This window comes from Monodelphis domestica, chromosome 3, assembly GCF_027887165.1.
Source record: "Monodelphis domestica isolate mMonDom1 chromosome 3, mMonDom1.pri, whole genome shotgun sequence".
In the NCBI taxonomy this organism is placed as follows: Eukaryota; Metazoa; Chordata; class Mammalia; order Didelphimorphia; family Didelphidae; genus Monodelphis; species Monodelphis domestica.
Genome location: NC_077229.1, coordinates 291813049 through 291840675, shown reverse-complemented (window position 1 = coordinate 291840675; position 27627 = coordinate 291813049). Strand labels below are relative to the sequence as shown.

The 27627-nt window shown below is 35.3% G+C and overlaps 1 protein-coding gene across 1 annotated transcript in view; it reads left to right on the top strand.

Moving 5' to 3' along the window:
• Positions 1 to 27627, top strand: part of LOC100618354 (ethanolaminephosphotransferase 1-like) — a 168936-nt gene that overhangs the window by 28007 nt on the left and 113302 nt on the right. The window lies entirely within an intron of this gene.

The window sequence follows — 27627 nt, the reverse complement described above, 5'->3', positions numbered from 1 at the left end:
TGAGTCTAGGGGTCCAAACGGCAGGAAAATGTTTTGTTTTAGGAATAGAGGGAAGCCAGATGGACATGAGTTCCTGGGATGTCACTGGTTTGGTAGCAACAGGTCATTTGCCAGGCATCCTGGCAACTCCATCCCTACCCCTCAGAAACCAACTTGTTGGAACACAAGCTTAGTTGAATTCCTGGTAGTTTTGTTATTATTGTTGTTCAGTTGTCTTTTTCAGTTGTTTTCAATTCTTTGTGACCCTATTTGGGCTTTGTTGGGCAGAGATACTAGAGTGTTTGCCATTTCCTTTTCCAGTTCATTTTATAGTTGAGGAAACTGAGGCAAACAAGATTAAGTGATCTACGGAGGATCACAGCTAGTCAGTATCTGAGGCTAGATTTGAAATCAGGAAGATGACTGACTTCAGGTCAGGCACTCTATCCATTATGCAGATGGTGGTGGAAGGCATTAAATAAAATGGATTTCAGAAGTGGTCTTTCAGTTTCCTTCTATTCACTGAGGTAGGGTGTTATAGAAAGAGCATTGGTTCCTGAGTCAGAGGACCCATTTTGAAGTCACAGATATTGTATAAGCCACATATAGCTTTTGACATATACTTACTCTCTTTTGTTCTCATCTGTAAATTTCCTCATCTGTAAAATGAGGAGATTGGAGCAAATAATCTCTTAAGGTCTCTTCCAGTTCTAATTCTCAGATCCTATGATTCTACTGGGACTATTTCTGCTGCTGCTAGGAGATCAGGATGAGCCAAACTTCAAAATCCTTTATCATTCCCTAATATGGGTGGAAAGTATATGTATCTGTGACTGAAACATGCCTGAGGTTAATAGTATAGAGAAGGGATAATGGAATAAAGTATTGGAAGTGTTTGAGAGTTATAACTGGTAAGCACCCAAGTTGATGATCTCAGTCTTGGAGATAAGGCGTTAAGAAGTATCAAATATTAAAAAAAGTATTAAAGTGTTAAGTGTCATATATGTTAAAAAATGGAAAACATGTCATGGAATCATAGGATGTTAGAATTAAAAGGGAATTTAGAGATTTTCTTACCTAGTCCTTTTCATTTTGAGAAGAAACCATGATTTAGAAAACTAAAGCAACTTATTTTAGGTCACACCACAGGTTAGTAACAGGGCTAGAATTAAGATCCTTCTGATTCCCAATCAAGAGTCTTTTCATTATACTGTTTTATCCTTCCTTTCAAATTTTTAGAAGGTCTGCTTTAGTTATCAATAAGTCCCTGATCCCTGATCTGTGGTTGTTCTTCCAGTAAATGGTGGTTTCATGATGATAGAGAGTTGACCTTGAAGTCAGGAAGACCTGTTTCAGGTCTTGAGTGTGACACAAAGTGGCTGTGTAGCCCTGGGAAAGTCGTGTAACTTTTCAGTGCTCTAGATAATGCTTTAGACTATAAAATGAAAGGCAAGTTGCCAGCCTATATTGATAGGAGTTTCTTTACCTACTGGCTTACTATACTGGTGAAATCTCAGGTCTACTTTCTGTCTTTCTTTTCTTCTTTTTTAAAAATTATAAACCCTTACCTTCTGTCTTAGAACCAATACTTTGTATTGGTTCTAAGGCAGAAGAGTGGTAAGGGCTAGGCAGTGGGGGTTAGTTAAGTGACTTGACCAGGGTCACACAGCTGGGAAGTGTCTGAGGTCAGATTTGAACCCAGGACCTCCTGACTCTAGGCCTGGCTCTCAGTCCTCTGAGCCACCCAGCTGCCCCCTCAGGTCCACTTTCTAGCCCTATCTTTCCAGTGAATACTATTTGTGAAATTAGGCTTTAAAATTGCTGTGATATGATGGAGATTTGCCTGTTGAGCTGGACTCAGAGGAAAGGTAAACATGTATGTTGTAGAGAACATTATTGTTCAAGTAGGGGATGACTTAATGACCTGTGAGATTTAGTTCTAACTCTGAGCTTCTGGGATTCTGGGAGGGTTAGTTTAATAAATAAACTAGTGGAAATGACAGAATCAGGACCCCAAAAGATCTTGCTAGGCTAAAACTACGGCCCAGATTTAGTAAGATAAAGTAAAAAAAGAATAATTGTTAAAATTCTTCATACCCTAGTTCCACTCCTCCTTTACCTTATTCCCCATCACATACTCGGACCCAGTGACATTAGCTTCCTGGTTGTTCCAGGAATAAGACACTCTATCTCTAGATTCTGGGTATTTTCTCTTGCTGTCCTTTATCCCTGATAGACTTTCCCTCCTCAACACTGCCTATTGGATTCCCTGGATTCTTTTACATTCCAATTAAAATCCTACCTTCTACAGGAGGCCTTCCTCAACCCTTCTTTTTTAAAGGTATTAAATTTTATTTTATTTTTTTCCCCAGTTACATGTTACAGTACAGTTTTCAACCTTTTTCAAAGAATATTGACTCTTGAATTCTCTTCCTCCCTTCCTCTTCTCCTCTCTAACTCCTTTCCTTGTTGAGATGGTATGTAATCTCATGTGGATTTTACATGTGTAATCATGTAAAACATTTTCTCATATTAATCCTTTTGAGGAAGGAAATTCAAATAGAAAAAAATTAAGAAAGTGAAAAAAGTTTGCTTTGGACTGGATTCAAACCCCATCAGCTCTTTTTCTTTGGAAGCAGATGGCATTTTTTATCATGAGTTCTTTGGGATAGTTTTAGATCATTGTATTGCTGAGAATACCTGTTACTCACAGTTGTTCATTGAAAAGTATTCTTGTTACTGTATAGTGTTTTCCTGGTTCTACCTATTTCACTCTGCTTCAGTTCCTGTAAGTCATTCCAGGTTTTTCTGAGCTCTTCCTGCTTGTCATTTCCTACAGCACAATAGTATTCCATTACAATCAGATACTATAACTTTCTCAGCTATTCTCCAATTTATGGGTATTCCTTCACTTTCCAAATCTTTGCTCCCTGAAGAAGAGCTGCTTTAAATATTTTTGTACATTCAGGTCCTTCTGCTTTTTTTTCTTCTTCTTTGGAATACAAACCTAGTAATGGTATTGCTGGGTTAAAGAGTATATGCTGTTCTATAGTGCCTTTGGCATAGGTCCACATTGCACTTCTGAATAATTAAATCCATTCCCAACTCCTCCAACAATGTCCTTGCTTTCGCATATCCCCTCCACGTTTTGTCATTTTCCCCTTTTCTATTAAAATAGCCTGTCTGATAGGTATGGGGTAGTACCTCAGAGTTTTAAACATTTGCATTTCTCTAACTATTAGTGATTTAGAGAATTTTTTGCATGACTAATGAGAACTTTAATTACTTTGCCTGGGAACTGCCTGTGCATATCCTCTGACCATTTATCAATTAGGAAATGACCAGAAATCTTATATATTCAACTTTTTTGTCCGTATTTGAGAAATGAGACCTTTATTAGATAGATTTGTAAAAAAATTTTACATTCTAATGATGACTGCTTTAATCTCTTATCTTATTTACCCCTATTTAGTTTCTGACTTCTGCCTCCCCCAATTTGCCCTCTTTTATATCAGCCCCACCCCTTTCTCTTATTCCCTTTCCCTCCTATTTTCTTACAGGGTAAGATTGGTTTCTATATCCAATTGAATGTGTATATTCTTCCCAAATTGAGACAATTCTGATGAGAGTAAGATTCACATGCTCGTCCCCCCACATCTCCAATCTTACACTCCACTGTAAATGCTTTTATGCATCTCTTATGTGTAATAATTTATCCCATTCTATTTTCCTCTCCTCCTCCTCCTTCCAGTGCATTTCTCATTCTCACGCCTTAATTTTATCTTTTAAATATCATCCCATCCTATTCAACTCACTCCCTTGTATTGTGTCTTTGTATATTCCTTATAAGTGTCCTAATAATGGCAAAGTTCTTTGGAGTTATAAGAATCATTTCCCTATGTAGGGATGTATGCATTTCAACATTATTGAATGTTTTGATTTTTCTTTCCTGTTTATTTATTTTTTATGATTCTCTTGACTCTTGTATTTGAGAGTCAAATTTTCCATTCAGTGTTGGTCTTTTCATCAGGAATGTTTGAAATAGAGATTTCATTGAATACTTCCTTTTCCCCTTGAAGGATATGCCCAGTTTTTCTGAGTAAGTAATTCTTCGTTGATGTCCTAGCTCCTTTGCCCTCAAGAATCCCATTTTCCAGGCCCTCTTATCCTTTAATGTAGAAATTGCTAAATCTTATGTTATTCTGACTGTGGCTCCATGATATCTGAATTGTTTCTTTTTGTCTGGTTGAAATATTTTCTCTTGACCTGGGAGTTCTGGAATTTGGCTATACTCTTCCTGGGAATTTTCTTTTGTGGATTTATTTCATGAGGTGATTGGTGGATTCTTTCAGTTTCTATTTTACCTTCTGATAATAGGCTATTAGGGCAGTTTTCCTTGAGAATTTCTTGAAAGATAATGACTAAGGCCTTTTCTTGATCATGGCTTTCAGGCAGTCCCTCAATCATTTTAAAATTATCTCTCCTAGACTTATTTTCCAGGTCAGTTGTTTTTCCCATGAAATATTTCATATTTTCTTCTATTTTTTCATTCATTCAGCAGATTAACACGTGTTCTTCAATTAAGTCTCAAAGAGTTTCCTGCTTTACATAGTCAAATTATTTTGCCATAACTTTTATATGTACTATACTTATGAGAAATGTTAGAACACAACCTAATATTAATCTTTGCCAAAATACGACAAACACTACTAATATTAGCTAGTATTTATTTAGTGGTTTAATGTTGGGCAAATGTTTTACAAATATTATCTAACTCATTTTAATCTTCATAAGAAAGCTGGGAAGTAGGTGCTATCATTATTTCCATTTTTTACAGATGAGGAAACTGAGGTAGACAGAGATGAAGTGACTTATATTGGGTTACATAGCTAGTAAGTGTCTGAGATCAAATTTGAAATAAGATCTTCCTAACTACAGGCCATTATATTTCTGTATTCATTTTCTAGTTTTAAGTACTCATCAATACACTATTTAAGCCAATGTGTGGAAAATTTGCTTAGTATTTTATAAATCTTATATTTTAAAAAATGAAATTACAGTGACAGATTGTTTAATGGTAGAATAATTCACTTTAGCCATACTTCGTTCCTTCAGGGTATATAATAGCTCTTAGTGTTTAAACAATGTAAAATATTAGCAATAACCATTTTAATTACTCCAAAGCACCCGTATCGAATAACTTTTGAGTGTGTTGATTAAAGAAATATCCTCAAAAATAATAGGCATTAATTGAGTTAAGATAAAAGGTAAATAATTCAGGCAATCTTTTGTCACATACGGGTTACTTCCTTGAACCCTTAGACAAAATCTGAGATAAAACAGCACATAAATGGTACACTTCTTTGACTCTATTCAATTAGTACACAATTATCCTTCCTTCTGACTCTCTCAGTGGAGGTAGTACAGTGTAGTGTAATTCTCAGACTTTTTGGTTTCAGGACCCCTTTACACTACTAAAAATGAGTGAACATACCAATGAGCTTTTGTTTATGTGGGTTAGTTTGATAATTACTGAATTAGACATTAAAGCTGATAAAATATTAAAATTACTATTAATTCACTTAAAATAACCTTAATATATCCATATTAACATAAATAGCATTTTAAATGAAGAATAACTATTTTCCAAAACAAAAAAACATTAGTGAGAATGGTGGCATTGTTTTACCTTTCTTTTGGTTGCAAATCTTTTAAATGTTTGACTTAATAAAAGACAACTAGATTCTCAGTATCTTTTTCTGCATTCAATCTGTTGTGTTATGTTATTTTGATAGAAGTACATGATAAAAACCTGGCTTCCTATAAGTATTGTAGTTGGAAAAGGGGGAAGTATTTTAATAGGTGGAAAAAGGTCTTAGTATTATAAAAACATATTCAACTTCAAGAATCCTCTGACAGGGATCTCCAGGCATCTTCAGACCACACTTTGAGAACCACTGATTCAATGGATAGAGTGCTGGGTTTGGAGTAAGAAAGATTTGGATTCTAATCTTTCCTTTTATAGGTACTCATTGTGTAACCCTGGGAATCATTTAACCTCCAAATGTCTCAGATAAATTCCTAGGATTTGTCCACTAAGGGAAGGAGATTTCTACATTGGGAGCTCCCCAGACTGATCAAATCATTCCATATATTTTATATCTCCTATTTCTTCCTTTCTGTTTTTGTCACACCTCCTAAATTTGGATCTTCCTTAGCATAATCAATCTAGATCTGGGATTGTATTTTATTCATCTTCACAGTCCCCAAAGCCACCCAACTTTGTATATCACGAGTGTTCAAGAATGATTGACTGATTTGTTGCAAGAATTTCTTCTTGGGAAATTTTTACATTGTGGAGTAAACCCTAGATTGGCTTTGAACATGGCTTGAGGTTAATCAGATTCAGAAGATATAGTTAAAACCTTGGGCCATGGAGTGGCACCACAACAGAGGGAGAACAGGACTCAGCAAGGATCCTTCCCAGGCATAAGAAACAGAATGGGGCTGAGTTTTGGCGAATGACTCAGCAATACTCACTTCTAGAATGTCAAATCCATGGGATGCATAGCAATGAGAATCTATGTGGGTAATATACTATTTGACATTAGATGAGGAAAGTTTACAATTATATTTGCAGCTTTCTTGTATTCTGCACCTTTTATGTCTTGTTTTACTTTATAACATCAAAAAGTTTTCCCTTCTTTTTCTAAAACTAAATTATATACTAATTATTTTCCAAATGAATCTTAATTAAATAGCAAAAACAAACAAAAATCCTAAACTTAAAACATCTCACTATTTATGTTATTCTGTGAAATATTGACTTGAAATAATGTCTGGTATGCAATAACGCAGAACTGATGTAATGGATCTGTCAGCCATTTTCCTGACAAAGACTTGCATACATTATTAGAATACTTAATTACAGCCTAATTCATGCTAGTAGCTAGGGGAACCCTCTATTCTCTACTTTGTTGTGGCTAAAGGAACTGAGTATCAGCAATTGGAAAAAAGCCTAAAGGTCACTTTCCATTCTCATTAACATTTTTACTGGACTATAACATGATACCTTCTTAGATTTAGCCTAATTTCTTTCGGACTTTGAGCCTGTGCTAATTTGCATTGCTGCATTCATTCATTCATCAATGAAGCAGTGTTTTCTCATTGTGGACCAGGCATAGGGACTCAGATTCCTATATTCTAATCATGCCTGTTCTAGGGAAAGTGCTGGATTCTGTGCTTTTTCTTTGTAATAATGAAAATTATAGTAATGTGTTTCCCAGGAGGATGGGGGGCTGATGTCTGTCAGTGTTCAATCAACTGATGCTTTCATCCTTCAGTTTACCTTTATTAGTAGTCAAAAACAGGAAAGAAATTCTTCTCTTTTTCTACATGTGGGAGAAACTGAAATACAGAATACCTCAGTTAAATGCCTTGATGTAATGTTAGTCCTTCATGGCCTTTCTTCAATTTCAACAGTTTTATGGAGTGAGACTGTGGTTACCTAAAAAAAATTGAAATCACAGTCAACAGGACAACACAAAGGTCAAGGCTAAGACTTTCACTAGACCTCACTCCCCAAAATCTTCATTATTACTTTAACAATGTCTTTGTTAAGATTTCAATATTTTTATAGTCCTACTTAATTTCACTGGTATCACCAAATAGCAGTTTTCAGAGGTAATTTGCTATCGAGAAAAGAACAGTTGTTTTGGACTGAGAAGATTTGAGTTTGAGTTTCAGCTTCTACACTTGTTTAACAAGTCTCTACTCTGAGTTTCAGTGTCCTCATCTAGAAAATGGACATAAAAATATCTATTTCATAGAGGTGTGAGGAATGTGGGGGGTTTGTAAATTGTAAAATTTTAGGCAAATGTGAATTGTTACCATTGTTACTACATATTTACCAGTTTTTAAAAAATATTATATAGTTATTCCCAAGTGTCTGTATGAATGCAGATAAGAAGAAGCATGGAATAATTCATAACTCTGGATAATCCAAAAAACATTCCTTTTTGGTTTTGGAATGCGCTTTTATTTAGATTGAAACTTCATTTCTTTGGCCTCTGAATAGTCCATTTCTTTAAACTCATTTGCTGTGTAACTTGTATGAGGAAAACTTTCTCTTCCATTCATGGTACTTATCACATTGCAGTTGGGTGAATGCTCTAAGAGCCCCAGCAACAGCTTAACAAGTGTGTTAGACCTATACTTTTTCTTGTTGCAGAGGATGAGTTCTGAGGCATTCCTTTTGATTATCTGGATTTGCATATATTTGCTATTTCTAATTCAAGTGGTAGAATACCTTATGCTGCGTGGTGCAATACAGAAACTAAGGAAAATATTTACATATGAAAAAAAAAAACCCATGTATGCCAGGGAGTTGTGGAGTTCAGGGGAGTGTTAGACATGGAGTTAGGAAGATAGAACTTTAAAGTTCAGATATTTATTAGCTATATGATCTTGGGTAAGTCACTCTTTTGACCTAAGTAGCCTTATCTGTAAAATGGGGATAAATAGATCACCTACTTTCACAGGATTGTTCTGAGGATTGAATGAGTAAATATCTGTAATGCAGTTTGCTAACATTAAAGCTCTATAGAAATGCTAGCTATTATTCTTATTATCTTGACCCTTTCTTAGCAATGATCTGTGACTTGCTCATGTTAGGAATGGACTTTATTGTTTTCTGGAGTCAGAGACATGGTTAAGTGTTTGGATTTTAGAGGATTCTTTGCTATCAAAAAAACCTGGAGCCAGTTTATACTAGCTGGATTGTTAAATTTTCATTGCAAGTGTTTACACATTGAGAATTAGCAAATGTCACAAATCAGGACTTGATTTATTGTTTTATTGTTTCCCTAAACAGAAAATTAAGAAAATGATGGTGGAAATATTAATAATGTAGATTAAACTTAAAAGTATGTCACACATTTTTGCAGAGCGGGTTGTTAAATATTTACAAGTACACTCCTGACTGAATTTCTTCTAGAAATCTTCCTTATCCTTCTCTCCAAATGAGGAATATTTATGAGCATTTTTTCTCTTGTCTGATTTCACTCTTTTTTTTTTTTGGGTGGAGGCAGATTGAAGACAACATCTAAACTAAGGGGCTAGGGAGAGGAAGGATAATATGGGATGGTGAAAGAGCCTAAAACCTCCTTTTCTGCTTTTTCTTTCCTTTTTGCCTCCTGTTCTAAAAGACTCACAAAGATTATCATATACTATTTTTTGTCTCACTGCTTACAAAGGGAAAAAAGAGCAGGGATTTTTTTTTTGGGGGGGGCAGTATAAATTGAACAGGGTAAAACAGAACTGGGAAATGAAGGCTAAAATGAGGACTGCTGAAGTGTGAAGATTTTTAAACATGTCCAAATGGCTTTTTACACATTTATTTACTATTTTTACAAAAATTGAATTTCTAGTTCTCTCCCTTCTGTTCACATCTATTGAGAAGGCAAGACATATCATTTATATATGTGAAATCAAGCAAAACATATTTCCATGTTAGCCATGTTGCCAAAACAAAGGAAGAAAAATAAAGAAAATGAGCTTCAGTCTGTATTCAGACTCAATCAGTACCTGATGAATGGATAGCATTTTTCACCTTAAGTCCTGTGGAATTGTTCTGGATCATTGTATTATTCAGAGTAACCAAGTCACTCACAGTTGTTCATTGTACAAAATTGCTATTACTGGGTACAATGTTTTCCTTGTTCTGCTTAACCTCATTCTGCATTGGTTCATATAGGTCTTCCTAGGTTTTTCTGAAACCATATTGTTTATAATTTTTTTAAACCCTTACCTTCCATCTTGGAATCAATTGATTCCAAGGCAGAAGAGTAGGTAAGGGCTAGGCAATGGGGATCAAGTGACTTGCCCAGGGTCACACAGCTAGGAAATATCTGAGGCCATATTTGAACCTAGCACCTCCTGTCTCTAGGCCTGGCTCTCAATCCCCTGAGCTACCCAGCTTCCCCCTTGTTTATCATTTCTTATAACAATAATACTCCATGAGAATGATATATCACAACTTATTTAGTCATTTCCAAGTTTATAGGCATCTCCTCAATTTACAAATCTTTGACTTTTCAAAAAAAGTTGCTACAAATATTTTTGTACATATAAGTCCATTTCCTCTTTCTTGGATCTATTTGAGGGATATAGAACTAGTAGGGGTATTGCTATATGGAAGAGTCTGATGCAATTTTATGCACAGTTTTATAGCTATTTGGGCATAGTTCCAAATTATTCTTCAGAATGGTTAGATGAGTTCACAGCTCTACCAACAGTATATTGGTGTCCCGATTTTTCTATATTCCCTCCATCATTTGTCATTTTCTTTTTCTGTCAGGTTAGTGAATTCAATAAGTGTGAGGTGGTATCCAGAATTGTTGTAATTTGCAGTCATTTAATTTAGAGCATTTTTTAGACAAATTTTAGAGTAATTTAGATTTAGAGCATTTTTTTGTGACAATAAATAGCTTTGTTTTCTTTTTCTGCAAACTGCTTGTTCATATACATTGACTAAATTTGACCAAGTCCACTATGTACCTGATAAATGATGTCTTTAAACAGAGAAAGTTACTATGAAGTCTTTTCCCAGTTTCTTTCTTTCCTTCTAATTTTGGCCACATTGGTTTTATTTGTGCAAAAACTCTAATGCTTTTAGTTAGGGTGTAAAATCACACGCAGCCACACAACATGACTTCCCCAAATCTCCAGTAGAATAGAAGGATCATTTCTGTTACGACAAACTGAAAATGTTCACAACTATGTATTCATCCTAGAAAACCAGAAGGGTTTTCTAGAGTCAACTATAGAGAAAAGAGGATAATTGTTTACTCTCAACAGAAAATAATGACAGGGAAAAATTAATCTTGACTTTAGGCACTGTCAGAAAACTAGAAAGCATGATTTGCTAAAGTAAACTAGACTGTCTTATACTATATGTCATAAAGCACATTTCTTAAAGATGACCATATTTTTGAGAAGAAAATTTTTCTTTCTAATGAATTTTCAGTTAATAGTGGCATCAATGACACTGATGATGAAGAATGAATAAATGAAAACAGTACTTACTATATGCCTGGTACTTTCCTGATTGTTGGGAATATAGATGTTTAAAGTTGGCTTCAAGGAGTTTATATTCTAATAGAGGAAAGCCACACATTTTTTGGAGGGTGTTTGCCAGGGAGAGGCTTTTTGATCTGGGAAGTCATAGAGATGGTAAGTGGAGCCATAGAAAAGTTTTTTGATGTGCGCTTTACACTGATAATTATTCTCACACCAACAGATGAAGAAGGGATGGAGAGTTTGTATACATGTGCCTGACCTGAGTGCTGGCTAGATACAGTGAACCTGGGAGCTAGAAATCTCTGTAGGAGGTGAGAAAGGTGTTTAGAATTTAATGATGGTAATTAGAATACTCTGATAATGAGGGTAATGGACATTTATATAGCACTTTAAGGTTAAGAAATGTTTGATGCTGAGTTCAATTAATTCAGAATTTGTATCAAAAGTATTCATGATTGCTTTTTTAAAATTTTCTGACATTTAGAGGCCAGGTGTTCTTCATTCATTCAGGTTTAACTTTTGGATCAGTAAGATGAGTTAAGTGTCATAGAATAAGACAAGTAAATAAAAAGCATGAGTTATAGCGACTCACTCTAAATATTGACTTGTTCTCACTGAAATTTGATCTCTGAAACTGTATTATCAGAACATACTAAATGGTATTGTCATAAAATTACATTGCTTAATTGTTCACATATCAGTGATTGCATGATCAGCTAAAAGGACAGAATTTTTGTTGTTGTTGTTGTTGTTTTTGCTAGAACTCTTTTGGACACAGCAATCCTTTTGTGGAAGAAGCTGTATTACTCCTCACAAAAATTCCAGATATTTATGGTGTGTTTGCCATTTTCCATTTGCATTTTAATTGACTAGATAACACTAGCTGTAGAAAATCAGTTTGCTGATTTTATATTCCTTTTGATTTTTATGTTATATGAAAATGTTGAGTGTTAAAAATCCATAGTTTTGAAAGAACTCTTAAGATGTAAATTAAGGTGTGAATTTATCTTCTATATCAGATTTGTCAGATGATGTTTATGACAGCTGATTACCTTGATTTTATGTTATTTAATAACTTCTCCATGACCCTGAGTGCCCTCCAGGCTGTACATATGCCTGGTCTTTTTATGACTCCACTACATATTCTTGGGACTTGGATCTAATCAGGACTAGTGTCCTTTCTTAAGGAACTATCTTTGGAGTTTGGTGGTATGCTCTTCTCCCTAGCTATACTTTGGAAGTTATGAATGAATGAATAATCAGTGAATGAAAATGATTTATTAAGTATTTACTATGTGGTAAACTGTAGAGATACAAATAGAAAATAAAGTCCTAGCCCTCTGGCTATTCAATTCAAACTGAAGAAGATAACACATAATGGAGGGTATATGGCAGAATCCAGAAGTCCTTAGGTTGCCTTGTAGGGTTAAATAGTAATACTTAATGATCTAGTGGGCATAGTAGTAAAACAGATGGTAAGTTCTGGTGAGCAAGAAAAATGTGGAATATAATATTCCACAAGGCAAAAATTTCTAGAACTACAACTAAGAATCATATACCCAGTGATACTGAGCATACTACATCAGGGGAAGAAATACACATTTAATGAAATAGAGGACTTATAAGCATTCTTGACAAAATGAAATGAAAAATCTGATGATTAAATTCAGTACTCAAGAGAAACAAAAAAAGCTAAAATGAAAAGAAAAAATTCAAAATACCCAATTTTGTTAAACTGATCACATTCCTACATGGAAAAGTATTGACTAGAATACTTAAGGTATTTATTATAAGAGATACTTAAAGTATTTAATATACTTAAAGTAGTCAAAGGAACTAAAGAGGTTAAACTGATCTCATTATTACATAAGGTAATAACTAGGATACTTAAAGTAGCTATGATAATTGAAATACATAAGGTATCTAAATTACTTAAGATGCTTAAGGTATGGAAGATACTTAAGAATTTTATCACTATCAGTGAATGGGGGCATACATAGAAAGAAAGCAGGAAATTAAATATGATGGATGATATAAAAGAAAAACAAAATCAAGTAAAATCAAAGGAGAAGAAAGAGGAACACACTAAGAAAAGAGAAAAAGAGAGAAAATTGAGGCTAAGTGATTTCACATGAAGAAGTATGTAAAAATCAATACAGTGGAGGGGAAAATGAGGAGGGGGGAATTGGTACAAAGTAGGAATTGTATCTGCATGCAGTTAACTATAGAAATTCATATTACCCTATAGAGAAGTAAGAAATGGAGGAAAAATAAGAAAAGGAGGGAATGGACAAAAGGGAACGTAAGTAGGGGAGGTAATAGTTAGAAACAAAAATATTTATGAAAGGAAAAAACTGAAAGAAGAGGAAGAGAAGGATAAACCAGGGGTAAAATAAGATGGAAAATCACAGTAATCATAATTGTGAATGTGAATGGGATAAACTCACCCATAAAATAGAAGAAGATTGCAAAGTGATTAAAAGCCAGATCCCACAATATGCTGTCTATAAGAAACATATTTAAAGTAAAGAGATACACACTGAGTAAAAAGGTAAAGTGCTGGAACAGAGTTAAAAAATTAAAAGAAAAAGAAAGCAATTATGATCTCAGATAAAGAAAAAATGAAATTGATGTAATTAAAAGAGATAAAGAAGAAAATTAAATCTGGATAAAAGGTACCACAGACAATGAGGTAATATCAATATTAAATATGTATTCATGAAATGGAATAACATCCAAGTTCCTAAAGGATGAAGTTATATATATATGAGTTAAAAAAGAGACAGTAAAAATAGTAGGGGACATTGACCTTCTGCTCAGAATTAGCTAAATCAAATAAAAAATAAGAAAGAATTAAATAGGTTAATAAAATTTTAGAAAAGGTAGATTTGATAGATCTCTGGAGAAAACTGAATCACAGTAGAAAGGAATATACCTTTTCCTTTGGCAATTTGTCCTAGGTTCGAATCCGGCTTCAGCCACTTCCCAGCTGTGTGAACCTGGGCAAGTCACTTGACCCCCATTGCCTAGCCCTTACCACTCTTCTGCCTTGGAGCCAATACACAGTATATATATATATATATATACATATATATACATATACATATACATATACATATACATACATATACATATACATATATGTAATATACAGTATATATATAAGGGTTTAAAAAAAAGAAATAACTTGACTGGCATCTTTCACAAAAACTGATCATCTAATAAGACAATAAAAGTCTCACAACCAAATGCAGAAAAGCAGAAATATTAAATGCATCTTTTGCTGACCATAATAAAATTACATTCAGCAGAGAGCTGCAGAAAAAACCCCAAAATAGTTTTAAATAATGATATAAATAAATAATAGAAACAATGAACAATTTCATTGATGAGAATGACAATGAGTAGGCAGTATACAAACATTTTTGTAATGCAACCATAGTACTTAGATGAAAAAGAAAAGTCATATACTAGTATCAAAAATGGAAAGGTCAATGAAAAGGAAATTAGAGCAAGTATTAGGAGTTATTTTGTCCACTTAAATGCTAATAAATCTGATATTCTGAGTGAAATGTTTTTAAAAAATTTAAATTGCCCAGGTTAACAAAAGAGGAAATAGAATACTTAAATACCCCATCTCAGAAAAAGAAATTGGACAAACCATCAATGACTTCCCTAAGGAAAAAGACCTAGGGACAGTTGAATTCACAAATGAATTCTACTAATCATTTAAAGAATAATTAATTCCAGTACCATATGAACTATTTGGGAAAATAGTTAAGGATGGAAATTAATAAATTCCATTTATGACAGGAATATGGTGCTAACATCTAAACCAGGAAGAGGAAAAAAAAACAAAGAAAACTGGACCAATTTTCCTAATGAATAAATGCAAAAATTTTAAGTAAAATACTAGCAAGGAGATTACAGCAATATATAATAAAGATCATATACTATTACCAGGTGGATTTTATAGGAAAAATGCAGGGATGGATCAATATTAGAAAAATCATCCATAGAATTTATCATATCAATAACAAAACAGAAACCATATGTTGTCTCTCAATAGATGCAAATAAAGCTGAACACTTTGAGAACATTGGAATAAATGGAACATTCTTTGGAATGATAAGTAGCATCTATTTAAAATCACCCATAAACATTATCTGCAATGGGGATAAGTAGAAATCTTCTCAGTAAGATCAAGAGTGAAGCAAAGATACCCATTATCACCACTGCTATTCAATATGTAACTAGACATGCTAACTATAGCAATGAGAAGAAATTTAAGGAATTATAATAGGCAGCAAGGAAATAAAGCTATCACTCTATGAAGATGACATGATGGTATACTTAGAGAATCCTAGAGGATCAACAATGAACATAGGAAAAAATGAACATCTTTAGCAAAGTGGCAGAATATAAAATTAGCCCACATAAATATCAGCATTTCTCTATAGTTCTGTTAAAGTTGATTAACATATATATCTTACTCAGCCATTCTTTAATTGTTGGGTACCCTCTTGCTTTCCAATTCTTTGACCCCACGGAAAGAGCTGCTTTAAGTATTTTTGTATATGTAACCTTTTTTCCTTTTTCCTTTTTATCTTTTTGGGATACAAACCTACTAATAGTATTGTTAGACCAAAGGGCACGTACTGTTTTATAACCCTTTGGCATAGATCTAAATTGTTCTCTGGAATGGTTGAATCAGTTCACAATTCCTCTATCACTCCATTAGTGTCTCAATTTTCCCATATTCCATACAACTTTTTATCATTTTCCTTTTCTGTCATAATAGGTAATCTGATAGGAATAGAATAGAACTCAGTTGTTTTAATTTGTATTTCTCTAATTAATACTGATTTAGAGCATTTCTTTTTACATGACTATAGATAGCTTTAATTGCTTTGTCTGAGTACTGCCTGTTCATATCCTTTGGCCATTTATCAATTGGGAAATAATTTGTATTCTTATATATTTGACTCTATTTGAGACATGAGGCCTTCATTAGAGAGACTTGTAAAGTTTTTTTCGCCATATGACCCCTGTATTATTCTTCATTTTATTACCCCACCCCTCACCGCCATTTATCCTTTTCTCCTTTCATTCTTTCCATCCTGAAAAATGTTTAGTTTCTGGAAGAAGCTAAGTAGCTCAGTGGATTGGGAACCAGTTCTAGAAATAGGAGATCACGTGTTCAAATTTGGCCTCAGACACTTCCTAACTGTGATTTAAGGCAAGTCACTTAACTCCCATTACTTAGCTCTTACTGCTCTTCTGCTTTAGAACCAGTATACAATATTGATTTTAAGATGGAAGATTAGGGTTTAAAAATAATGTGTTTAGCTTCTGACTACCACATCCATTTTTTTCTCTTTTCTATCAGCCCCCCACTCAATCTCTTTTTCACTTCCTCCTCTACTTTACTATAGAATAAGAGAATTTTATACCCAATTGATTGTCTTCCCAATTTGAGCCAATTCTGATGCTGTTCCCTTCCATTGGTTTAAAAGCTCTTTCTTGCCTCTTTTAGGTAAGATAATTTAGTCCACTCTATTTCTTCTTTTCTCCTTCTCCCAATGGATTCCTCTTTCTCTTTCCTTAATTTTATTTTTTTAGATATCCTCTCATCATATACAATTAACTTCTTTCCCTTTGTCTCTGTACACTCCTTCTAATTGACCTAATAATGATAAAGTTATTAGGAGTTGCAAGAATCATCCCATTATGTAGGGATATAAACAGTTTAACCTTATTGAATGTCTTTTGATTCTCTTTTCTGTTTATCTTTTTTATGTTTCTCTTAAGTCTTATATTTGAAACTCCTTTATTTTATTGAAAACCCATTTCCCCTCTGAAGGATTATGCTCAGTGTTGCTGGATTGGCTTGGCTGAAGTCCTTTCTCCTTTGCCCTCCAGAATATCATATTTGAGGCCCTCTGAATCTTTAGTGTAGAAGCTGCTAAATCTTATGTCATCCTGATTGTGGCAACATGACATTTGAATTGTTTCTTTTTGACTGCTTGCAATTTTTTCTTCTTGACTTGGGAGTTCTGCAATTTTGGGATCTCTTTTAGGCAGTATTTGGGTGGATTCTTTCAATTTCTATTTTACCCATATTAGGGCAGTTTTCCTTGATAATTTCTTGAAAGATGGTGCCTAAGCTCTCTTTTTTCCCATCATAGCTTTCAGGTAGTACTCCAATAATTCTTAGATTCCCTCTCTTGGATTCATTTTCCAGGTCAGTTAATTTCGCATTGAGATATTACACATTTTCTTCTATTTTTTATTCTTTAGACTTTGATTTTTTCTTGGTGTCTTATGGAGTCATTAGCTTCTTTTCAAAGACTTTTGTTTTTAAAGATGTTTTAAAGTTCTATTGTTTGGAGAAGTCTTCATAATGGAAACAGTACACCTTGAAGAGGCAGTTCTGGTTTTTATTTCTCTCTTTTTATAGATCATTTCACCTGTGACTTTTATTTTTTTTTAATTTTTATTTTTTTTAGCAATTAGATTTCCCCCCCATTTGAATAAGTTTATTTAGTCAATTTAGAACAATATTCCTTGGTTACAATACTCACATTATTTCCCTCCCTCCACTCCACCCACTCTTCCCGTAGCCAATGCGCAATTTCATTGGGTATTACTTCTATCCTTGATCAGAACCTATTTCCATGTTGCTATTTACACTAGGATATTAATTTAGAGTCTACATCCCCAACCATATCCCTTCAACCCATGTATTCAAGTAGTTGTTTTTCTTCTGTGTTTTTACTCCCGCAGTGTTTCCTCTGGATGTGGATAGTGGTTTTTCTCGTAGGTTCCTCTGAGTTGTTCAGGGTCATTGTATTAGCACTAATGAAGAAGTCTTTTACATTTGATTGCACCTCAGTGTATCAGTCTCTGTGTACAATGTTTTCCTGGTTCTGCTCCTCTCACTCTGCATCAATTCCTGGAGGTTGTTCCAGTCCCCATGGAATTCCTCTACTTTATTATTCCTTTTAGCACAATAGTATTCCATCACCAACAGATACCACAATTTGTTCAGCCATTCCCCAGTTGAAGGGCATCCCCTCATTTTCCAATTTTTTGCCACCACAAAGAGTGCAGCTATGAATATTCTTGTACAAGTCTTTTTCCTTCTTATCTCTTTGGGGTACAAACCTAGTAGTGCTATAGCTGGATCAAAGGGCAGACAATCTTTTATCGCCCTTTGGGCATAGTTCCAAATTGCCCTCCAGAATGGTTGGATCAATTTACAGCTCCACCAGCAATGAATTAATATCCCTACTTTGCCACATCCCCTCTAGCATTCATTACTTTCCTTTGCTGTCATGTTAGCCAATCTGCTAGGTGTGAGGTGGTACCTCAGAGTTGTTTTTATTTGCATTTTTGATTATAAGAGATTTAGAACACTTTTCATGTGCTTATTAATAGTTTTGATTCCTTTGACTTAAAATTGCCTATTCATGTCCCTTGCCCATTTATCAATTGGAGAATGGCTTGATTTTTTGTACAACTGGTTTAGCTCTTTATAAATTGGAGTAATTAGACCTTCGTCAGGGGTTTTTGTAGTGAAGATTGTTTCCCAATTTGTTGTTCCCCTTCTTATTTTGGATGCATTAGTTTTGTTTATACAAAACCTTTTTAATTTGATGTAATCAAAATTATTGATTTTACATTTTGTGTTTTTTTCTAGCTCTTGCTTGGTTTTAAAGTCTTTTCTTTCCCAAACATCTGACAAGTATACTATTCTGTGTTCACCTAATTTGATTATAGTTTCCTTCTTTATATTCAGGTCATTCACCCATTCTGAGTTTATCTTGGTGTAGGGTGTGAGATGTTGATCCAAACCTAATCTCTCCCATACTGTCTTCCAATTTTCCCAGCAGTTTTTATCAAAAAGTGGGTTTTGGTCCCCAAAACTGGGATCTCTGGGTTTATCATAGACTGTCTTGCTTAGGTCATTTACCCCAAGTCTATTCCACTGATCTTCCTTTCTGTCTCTTAGCCAGTACCAAATTGTTTTGATAACCACTACTTTATAGTATAGTTTGAGATCTGGGACTGCAAGTCCTCCCTTCTTTGCATTTTTTTTTTCATGATTTCCCTGGATATCCATGATCTTTTGTTCTTCCAAATGAACTTTGTTATTTTTTTTCTAATTCAGTAAAGAAGTTTTTTGGTAGTTCAAGGGGTTTGGCACTAAATAAGTAGATTAATTTGGGTAGGATTGTCATTTTTATTATGTTAGCTCATCCCACCCATCAGCAATCAATGTTTTTCCAATTGTTTAGATCTAGTTTTCATTGTGTGGAGAGTGTTTTGTAGTTGTGTTCATATAGTTCCTGTGTTTGTCTCGGCAGATAGATTCCTAAGTATTTTATTTTGTCTACGGTGATTTTAAATGGAATTTCTCTTTCTAATTCTTGCTGCTGAAATAGGTTGGAGATATACAGAAATGCTGATGACTTATGCGGGTTTATTTTGTATCCTGCAACTTTGTTAAAATTGTTGATTGTTTCGACTAGTTTTTTGGTTAATTCTCTAGGATTCTTTAGGTAAATCATCATATCATCCGCAAAGAGTGATAGCTTAGTCTCCTCATTGCCAATTTTAATACCTTCAATTTCTTTTTCTTCTCTAATTGTTCCTGCTACTGTTTCTAGTACAATGTTAAATAATAGAGGTGATAATGGGCATCCTTGTTTCACTCCTGATCTTATCCCATTGCAGATGATGTTTGCTGATGGTTTTAGATAGATACTGTGTATTATTTTTAGGAAAGGCCCTTCTATTCCTATACTTTCTAGTGTTTTCAATAGGAATGGGTGTTGTATTTTATCAAAGGCTTTTTCTGCATCTATTGAGATAATCATGTGATTTTTGTCAGTTTGCTTGTTGAATATAGATATTTCCTCATTGTCTATAATGCCTTTTATCAGGATGTAATTACCTTCCCTATATCTTTTAACTAGATTTAATTTTACTTTGGCTTTGTCAGATATCATGATTGAGACTCCTGCCTTCCTTTTGCCCAATAGATTTGGCTCCATCCTCTTACTTTCACCCTATGTGTATCTACTTTCCTCATGTGTATTTCTTGTAGACAGCATATGATAGGGTTTTGGATTCTAATCCACTCTGCTATTCACTTGCTTTTTATGGGTGAGTTCATTCCATTTACTTTCAGAGTTATGATTACTAGCTGTGTATTTCCCAGCATTTTGATTTCTACTCCTGATCCTGCCTTTTCTTTTTTCACTATTTCCTTCTACACCAATCTTTGTTTTTAATCAGTTCCCCTAGTTCCCTTATTTTACTTCCCTTTCTACCCCCTCCCTTCTTATTGCCCCCTTATTTTCCCTGTAGTCTTTCTAAAATTACCACCCGCTCCCTCCCTTGTACTGATTCCCTCCCCACCAGTCTGTTTATTACCCTTCTCTCCTCTATAGGGCGCAAATCTATTCTCTGCCCCAATGGATTGGATTATTCTTTCCTCTTTGGGTCAATTTCAAAGCACGTAAGAGTTTAGTACTTCCTATCTCCAACCTCTTTACCCTTCCAGTGTATTGATGTTCTCCCCTCTCCTGCCATGAGCTTCTTTGTGACATATAAATTTACTCCCATTTGTTTCTTTTCCCATTTCTTTTAGTATTAAACTCTCTTTTTAGCTCTAGTTGTATATATATACATATATATACACACGTATATGTATTTATGCATGCATATAACTATATTTATATCTTGTCCTTTCATCCAGTTTGTCACTGTTCCCTCCAAGTGTAATTCTTCTAGCTGCCCAGGTGATAATAACAGTTTTTAAGAGTTACCAATGACCTCTTTTCATATAGGGATACATATCATTTTAACTTATTGAGTCTCTTAAAATTTTTGTTTTGTTTTGTTTTTATTTTTTTCCCTCTTTTTTAATTACCTTTTGATGATTCTCTTGAATTCTGTGCTTGGACCTCAAATGTTCTGTTCAGGTCTGGCCTTTTCTTTGCAAATTCTTGGAATTCTTCTGTTTTGTTGAATGACTATACTTTCCCCTATAAGAATATAGTCAGTTTTGCTGGGTAGTTGATTCTTGGTTGGAGACCTAATTCCCTTGCTTTCCCAAATATTATATTCCATGCCTTTCAGTCCTTCAGTGTGGATGCAGCCAGATCCTGCATTATCCTCATTGTGATTCCATGGTATCTGAATGACTTCTTGGCAGCTTGTAATATCTGTAAAAAATGGACTCGAATACAGGACTACAATCCCCACAAGCCTTTGCTCCACTTCCCCAGAATGCCTTGTAATCTCACCTGGGCTGAGATCGAGAAGGTATTTAAGCTGATTCAAAGGCTTTTGAGGGCTCTTGGACTTCCATTTTGGGGCAGGCCTGGTTTTTTTCATAATGTAGGTAAGGTTGTGTCTAGGCCTCTCTATGGCCTGGACACGTGTCTCTTATCCTGTATTTTCTTTAATCCTTAATCTTCAATAAACCTCTAAAAAAACATAATACTCCTTGCAGAGAAAAACTAATTTCTACCTGCCTCAGATGCCTCAGTCTCCCTGTCTCCCCTAAATTTTAATCTTTATATATCTTTTCTTTGGTCTGATAGTTCTTGAATTTGGCTACAACATTCCTGTGTGTTGTCAGTTGGGGATTAAGTACAGGAGGTGATCTGTGGATTCTTTCAATCTACACTTTTCCCTCTTGTTCTAGAATATCAGGGCAGTTTTCTTGAATAATTTCCTATAGTATTGTGTCCAGGCTTTTTCTTTTGTCATTGTCTTCTGTTAGACCAATGATTCTTAAATTGTCTCTCCTCGGAAGATTTTCTAAATCCTTTGTTTTGTGAATGAGATGCTTCATATTTTCCTCATTTTTTTCATTCTTTTGGTTTTGTTTTATAGTGTCCTGCTGCCTTATGAGGTCACTTAATTCTAGTTGTTGGATTCTGGTTCTTAAAAACTGGATTTCATCCCTGTCTTTTGGTCATCCTTCTCTTTCTGGTATGATTTTCTATGGAGGTCATCTTTCATCCTCTTTACCTCATCTTTCATCTCCTTTGCCTCATCTTTTATCTCCTCTGCCTCATTTTCCAGCTGATTAATTTTAGCTTTCAAGACACTTTTCTGTTTCCATATGTCTTATCTTGCTGTTAAAGTTATCTTTAGTCTCACTTAATTATGGTTTGAATTGCATTTTGAGTTCTTCCAAAGCCTGTATCCAATTCGCTGGGATTTCTGATTTATTGTTTGCTGATCCCTCCCCCTCTGTTCTGTTTGCTCTATAGAAGCTATCTATTGTAGTTTCTTTCTTCTTTTTCTGTTGTTTGCTCATATCCATCCTTTCTTTGCTTCCCGTATTTGTCTGTGCTCTTATTTCTCTCATTTTTTTGATTTTTGGGGCTTCTTTCAGTCTCCCCTCTTGGAGCTTTGACAGAAGATCTCTCCGTGCAATCTCTGGAGGAGGGTGGTTGGGGGTTTGAGCTTCCCTGTCCTCTGGAGGCTTTTGATTGGATTAAAGTCCAGCAGTCAATGAGGGAGGGGTGTGGAGCCTCAGCTTGGTTTGGCTGGGTGTGCTCTGAGGCCAACACCTCCTGTAAGGCTAGAACAAATATGGAGGATCTCCACAACTCTGCCCAGGCTGCCAGCTCTATGCTCCCTCTCTAGCTCCTTCCTTGCTGCCTAAGTTCGATGCTCTGATCTTGGCACAGCCCTGCCCGCAAGGTAACCCTCCAGACCAGCAACTTTTCCCACCCAGAAGTTCCCACTGCCTCTGGAGTCCCAGTGCTCTAGGTGGGCAGAGGGAGGGGTCCTGGGATCTTCCTTCTGCCTTCCCCTTAAACCCGAGGGTTCTTGGATTCCGGCTTTTGGGGGCGGGGGGGGGGGCGTACCTTTTGAATTGAGTCCAGCAGGAGGGTTCCTTGGCTCTGTCTTGTTTTTAGGGTTGATTTTCAATCCCCTAGGAGCATTCAGTTTGTGATTGGTAAGGAAGGGTATTCAGAAGTCTGAACTTCTGTGCCTTCTAGGCCTCCATCTTGACTCTGCCCTCACCTGTGACTTTAGCTGAATCATTTTGATGGCTCCGTTTCCTCTGCTTCTGGATAACAGAGATAAAGATACGGGATTACCTGACTGAGTTTCTGTGGTAGAATGTGTTAGGCATGAGTACTTTCTGACCCATAAATCAAAGGCTCAGGGAGTAAATGGGAGAGTAGGAGAATTTGGCTCCACTGATATAGAATAGCTAAGAGGCAGTAGGGTGTAATGGTGAGAATGAATATAGATTTATAGTTAGGAAGAATTTAAAATTTTCTTTTGCCATGTTTTATCTGGATGTTTAAGGACAAATTACTTATTGTTCCTATTTCCTCACATATAAAATGTGAATCATACCTTGAGATGTGTAATGGTTAAGGGAATTTGATAGGTTACTTAACCTTTTGGGGCCCTAATTAACTCTTGGGGACTGTAAGTTATGGAACAGTTGCTAATATAGATTCCTCAATAAAGGAGAGGAAATTTCCTCTCCTAAGAGTTCCTTATAATAATGAAATCATAGGTGTCATCTCACCCCTACCCCCAAGTCTTTTTTATACAGCAAAAAAAGATAATGTATATAAATCACTTTGAAAACTTCAAAGATATATACACACACAAATGCAACACGTACATACATTCACATGTGTATCTATATATATGCACATAAATATGTGTCTCTGTGCTTTCGTTCTTTTTGTCTAACTTGTGACTTCATCAGAATGAAATTACTCCCACTATAGAAAATGATGAAGATAGGCAAGAGTTCTACTATATTAATTCTGGGATTTCCTTGGGGTACTGCCTAGACGGAAGGTCACATGGATTGTGACCAGAGTTATATCTGAGACTGAACTTGAATCTACATCTTGCCGATGCCAAGGCTAGATCTCTATTCATTCTCCTGGCCTACCACCTCTTGTGCTATGTCAGTTATTTTTTATTATATTATTCTCCCTATGTGGCATTTGCATTGCTCTATTTGCACTCCACAGAATTGGAGTGGGAAAATCAAGTTGTTAAATAAGAGTTGACTCATACTCATACCCTGGAAGTGAGAAATTGAGAATGGTTTGTAGCAGGAGTTTGGGGTAGCTGAGACTGATGATCTGTCATTCAAATGAGAGCATTCTTTTTGGAATGTGATGGGGAAAAAGCAGTTGGAGGAAGAAGGAGACCAACTGAAGTCTGGACCTTTTGACTTGGAAGAAAGAAGTCTGTTCTCTGAGCTTTTGGAGACTGAAACCTGAAGGTGGTCTCTTGGCTTTAAAGACAGAAGAAAGGACAAAAGTTAAGCTCTCTCTCTCTCTCTCTCTCTCTCTCTCTCTCTGTCTCTCTCTTTGTCTCTCTCTCTCTCTCTCTCTCTCTCTCTCTCTGTCTCTCTCTCTGTCTCTCTCTTTGTCTCTCTCTCTCTCTCTCTCTCTCTCTCTCTCTCTCTCTCTCTCTCTCTCTCTCTCTCTCTTTTTCTCTCTCTCTCTCTCTCTCTCTCTGGTTAGCTTTTTTGTGATAGTGACTGAACTTCCAGATCCATCAGCCATGTCTCTCAATTGAACTGTATTCTACTATCCTTCAACATAAGACTCTTCCTAATATTAGGGAAACTCAAATACCTTCTTTCCTTCTATTTCTTTATCCTTCCCTGTCTTCCCCAATAAACCCCTTACTTAAGATAGAGAAGAGAAAGAGTATTTCATTTGAGACATCACCCCGAGTTGATTTAGAGAAACCAGAAGTAGAATCAACAAGAAGGGGTAGGGAAGAAAAGGGGAAGGGAAGAAGAAAGGAGGAAGGGAGGAAAGAAGAAGATTAACAGGCTGGGCTGTTTAGTTATCAACTTTACCATTCAATATAGTCCCATATTACAATACTTTTATTTGTCTATGTGGCAAAGATTTACTTATTTCCTTTACTTATTCATAACAGAAATTACCTAAGGACTTTATATTCCACAAGAGCAAACAAGGGAGCAATATGGTACTCTGTTTTTGGGAACTGGATCATGTAATTTTTAAATTTAGAATTCTATTTTGCCAACCTCAAAATGTTTGAATTTCTACTGCTTTTGGGATATTTCTTAGGGCATATGTTAATAGCACTTCAATTCCAGAAAGCTTAAAAAATTCTTTAAGTCAGAATTCTCTGAAGTTTTTCACTGGAATTCTCTACACAAATTATCTTTGAAGACAATTTCTGTGATTGTTAGCAGAAATTTTGATATTTTAAAGTTATTTCTGAGATGAATGGAATCAAAATAAAAATGATCAGATGACTGATGACTTCTCTATGGGCAGTATAGGTAAACTTAAGGGCTTCTGTTGCTTATATGGAAGAAGCTCAATAAATAATACTGTTGTCTTCATAGGGAAATATTTGAATTCTATTTCTTAGAGAATTCCATATAATTGAGACAGTATCATACAATGGGAGCCCTAGGGAGCCCTATTCAGTGGAATAAAACAAAAGGGCTGGACTTAATGACCTCTAAAGCCTCTTCTTGTTCTAAATCTGGGATCCTATGAAAGGCATAAGATATGGAAGGCCATAAAAGATCACCCAGATCAGCTGAGGTGGAAGATGCTGACTGAGGGATGGATAGCCTGAGAGTTTTTCTGGTACCCAAAGAATGCAAAACAACCTGATAGAAACTTTAGCTTTCTTCTCTTTGAAGGATTTCTGGTTAGAAATGGTCAAGGGCTAGATGAGTTATGATGTGAGCTAGTGAAAAGAGTAGGGACTACAATGACATCACAGAGATGACAGACCATAGAAAGGCAATTCTGGAATCCTTTTTTTTTTTTTGGATAAACTCTTAATTACCATTAATTTGTTGTTGTTATTCAGTTATGTCTAGCTCTAGGGTTTTCTTGGCATGGTTTGGATAGTATTTTGAGTATCATGTGTCATAAGAATATTGTGAGGATCAAGTAATATAGGATCTATGAATTACTTAACACAATGCTTTGCACATTTTGGGACTTAATAAATGCTTCTTCCTTTACCCTACCTTCCTCACCATACTACCCAATTTTCTTTTTTATTTAATGATGGAGCAGAACCCAACTGGTTGAAGGAGAAACCAGCTTGTTTTTGTGCAGGATTTCCACTTTTGTTAACCAATTTTTAAATTTCAATTTTTGCAAATTTCATGTAAATTCAATTAATCAACAAGTGTAACTATCTCTACCTTGACCTCCAATGCTTGCAGGCCAGGTGGGAGTGCTTTTCTAGGGAAACTTTTGCAAATTAAAGATAAAAATCAGTCAGTCAAGAACTGTTTATGTGCTTACTATGTACCAGGCACTATTCTGAGACCAAAAAATACACACAAAATGACAAAAACACAATATTTTCTCCTAGGGAGCTTACATTCTAATGCAGAAACTTTGTAACAGCAGGGATATAGTAATCAACATCATCAAAGGCTAAGGAAAGGTAAAGAGAGATTTAGGATTAAGAAAGGCCATAAAGTTTGAGAATTAAGAGATCTGGGCAACTTTGTAAGAAGCAGTTTCAATGGAGTAGCCAGGAGAATTTAATATATTTTCATGTTTGCCCAAATATAATTTACATTTAACATATTGCTTTAAAATAAAATTATAGAATTTGAATTTAAAAGGCCTTCAGAATTAATATTCAGGAATTATAGAATTTAGAAAAGGAAGAGAATTTAGAGAGAGATAATTTTATCCACTACTTGGTAGCATAAATTGCACATTCTGCCTGTACAATATAACAAATAGCAAATGGTTACTGTTAGGGTCTAGTTCGTCACCCACCACCATGGAAGACCCCCAGACAATGCAATCAAGCAGGAAGGGTCCTTATTCTGGTCTACACCAGGGGAAGCTCAGCGCAGGAGTTCCGCCTGCAGTTGTGAGTGCAGAGTCTTTTATACCCAATGCCTGACAGCATATCACTAGCCACCATACGTGGCCCACAAGTTTCTCCTGGACTCTACGTTTTGGGCATCGGCACATTTAGGTTCCCTGACAGGGGTCTGTTGGTCAGATGTTCTATAGTGATATGTGCTGTACTGACCAAGCAGCTCCCTGCTTGGGGCTCCTTCAGTTACCTAGTTCCTACTTGAAGATGTCCAGTGACAAGGAAGGTATTACTACTTGTGACATCTCATTCCAATTTTAGACAGCTTTAATTTTATGAAATTCCTCCTTATATGGGAACATATTTGAATCTCTGTAACTCCTTCCCATTGGCCCTTATTCTGTTGACTGGAGCCAAGTGAAGTCTAAACACACACCACACACACACATACACACACTCTAATCCTTCACATATTTTATGTGAATTATGTCCTAAGTCGGTTTTTTTTTCCTTCTTGGTTGAATAGTCTGAAATCTTCCAACTAATCCATGATAAAGTTTTGATTCATCCTGGTCATTAATTTCAATCTACTGTGTACAAGGTACTGGGGATACAGAAACAAAGTAGTCTTGTTCTCCAAGAGTTTATATTGTCTTAGGGGTTATAAGATATACATTAATTAATAAACAGAGAACCATGCAAAAT